Source organism: Sycon ciliatum, chromosome 1 (assembly GCF_964019385.1).
Source record: "Sycon ciliatum chromosome 1, ocSycCili1.1, whole genome shotgun sequence".
NCBI classification, from domain to species: domain Eukaryota; kingdom Metazoa; phylum Porifera; class Calcarea; order Leucosolenida; family Sycettidae; genus Sycon; species Sycon ciliatum.
The window spans coordinates 29,744,119-29,747,136 of NC_088643.1; positions in this window are offsets into that span (position 1 = coordinate 29,744,119).

A 3,018-nucleotide genomic window follows, 5' to 3' on the forward strand; every position below is an offset into this window, starting at 1 on the left:
TACCGAAACTAATTATATTCGGAATAGGAGACGGTGTTGACAGCAGTCTTATTCCAACAGACAGAGACACAAAATTCTACTAGGGCAATCTTAGCTAAACGCGGAAAACACGAGTTTGAATGATTTGAATCCCTTGGTGGCAAACTCAACAGAACAACTTTGTTTACTGACTAATGTTGCCGGTGCTGGTTTAGCTCTGCTCCACATGCCTAATCTACACACCGATTACCCCACCCCACCACCACCACCATGACCACCACCACCACCACCACCCCTGTGTTTCTGCTCAGATCCGTTTGTTAAGGTTCGCCTGGTGTATAATGACTACAAGATAGCATCACTGGAGATGGAACAGCAGCAACACACAACGGACCCTACCTTCAATGAGACAGTGCACTTCACGCTTGATCCCGACGTGGATATACAGCGTTGTACACTGACAGTAGTTGTATGGCATTATGAGCAGCTTGGAAGCAACATCCCAATTGGCATCATCAATCTCAGCGCCATGGAAAGATCAGGCAAGGCACAGCAACATTGGAGGCAAATCATGAGCGGAAATGGCGAGATGGTTGAGAAAGATCACAAGCTGCAACCGTACTCTACTGTCGCTCCGTACAGTAAGAAGAAGAAACGGGCAAAGGTCGAACGCCGAGTTGATATGAACTGACCAACTGGCTGAGCGGTGCCTTCCAATACAACATATCCAGCGCAGAGCGGGAGAATTCAACTCAGCATTGCAAAATAAACTGTTATCCTCCACCACAACCAAAAGCAAATGAAATGGGGTTCTTAGTTGATGTAAGCTTAGTAGTGCCACATAGTACAGATTCTTACTTATCTTTCTCTGCCCTCTTTCTCCACTGAACACGGTTGTGTTGTTGTTGTTCTCTGATCACTTTGAATTTCTTTTAATAACCTGTTAATTAACCTGCTAGTAGGCACTCAGTCAAGCTGGCTACGACACGTGCATTCCTACACATATTAGCTGCTACGACACGTGCATTCCTACACATAATATTATATAATATTCTGTATTCTGCTTACAAAATGAGGTGAGCAATTTTGCCAAGAAGGCTTTTCAATTTCAAGTTCTTTTATGTATTGCTGTTCGTTCCTCATTTTCAAGCAACTTTAACCAAGTGTAGTGCCTTTCAAAGAATATCATTCTCATAATAAAATGATCCGATCAATCATCAGCACGTGGCAGAACAGCTTGCTGACTAGTGGCTTGTAATGTCAGCAATTCTCCGTGCAAGGCTGTAACGGTTCATTGTGCCCCCTTCCTAAAGGTTATTTTTGGTTTGCCTCATCTGATTGCTTGGTTTAAAACGTTGGGTAGATCTACACGTGTATTTTGTACTTAGTTATTCCAAAGTAGTTGCATATCTTTCAGGTCCTTTATCAGCAGTTGATTCCTGCCCGATATACTCATAACTTTTAGAGCTGTCAAGTCACCGATGCCACTATTTTTTTGTTCAGTGCTTACATAATAATTATACAATAATATTACTGTAGTATATTTATCATAGTGCCTGGGTGCTCAAAGGCCGCTGAAACAACGTACCCAGGCCTGCCTCACTGGCACAGCCACCTTCATGATGTGGCGCTTACCACTACCATGATTTCGTCTCTGCTCTGCTCTGCTCTGCTCTCTCTCTCTCTCTCTCTCTCTCTCTCTCTCTCTCTCTCTCTCTCTCTCTCTCTCTCTCTCTCTCTCTCTCTCTCTCTCTCTCTCTCTCTCTCTCTCTCCCCCCCCCCCCCCTCTCTGTCTAGCTTCTTTTCCTTCATAATTCATTCATAGGGTTATGCCATCTCATTTTCATCCACACAGTTTGAGAATAATAATAAAATTCAAAATGTACATTGGACTTTATCATCTTTGCACATGCATCACTGTGGCGCAGTGACACACACACACACACACACACACACACACACACACACACACACACACACACACACACATACACACACGCGCGCGCGCACACAACACACAGAGTGAGGAACAGTGGAGCTGTGATACATACGCGTGTCGGGTCTCCGGGCCGTCAAAGTGTGACCGGCTGATCGCCATCACATAATTGCCAATCTTCCAGTTCTAGAGCCCGCTTTCCACATGTTGCAGCATCGGTGCAGTCATATCATCACGTGGCGCTGTGACTTTGTTACCACTTCACTGTGACTTGAACTCATTGAAGGTGATCCAAACTCACACCGTCTTCCCTCTGTCCTAGTCAATAGTTGGTTCGAAAATCTGGAATCCTAAAGTTAGCTAAAAACAAAATTTAATGTGTCCTTCTACTTCTAGCGGTACTTCTGACAATGTGAGTGAGACTATGCATGTGCCTGCCAGTGAGTACAATCATAGTCATTGTCTTCGCAAGAACGAACTATCTTCACTTCACAACACACCGTGAATCAACGCCATTACTGCCTGGGATATACACAGCAATACTACCCTGGGCATGATCACTCTATCGGTCCTTCTCTCTGGTCCATTTAGAGAATTTCCTCTCCTTCGTGCAGTTTCAAAGAGAGGGCGTGCCTTGGGGAACACTCAACGACTGTGTAGTATGCACACGCAGCTGAGCACTAGCACTAGTAGATCCAGTACTGGATGGACTGGAGTCTGGACTGGAGTCTGGAGTCTGCCAGGGAATGGTAGATCAGTACGACCCTCTGACACCGGTGACGTACATAGCGGTACTACTCCACAGTCTCCACTGCCATGCCCACTGAGTCTGTGCATCATGCATGACGAGCTGCGAGCAAGGACTAGACTGAAGCAGTGAAGGAGTCAGTTGAGTAACAGTTGGAACTAGCTGACGGGATAACTGTCAAATTTTGTATGTGGGACGCTCGGCGACGCTCGCACTGCGATGGACATTTGCGTGTGCTGTCACATGTAGTGGTATGCCATGATGCATCGATGATGCTGATAGTGATACTGTGATAGGTAGGGAGGTTGACTAATGACAGCTGTCTACTTTCTTCGCAGGCTGAGGCAGCAAACAT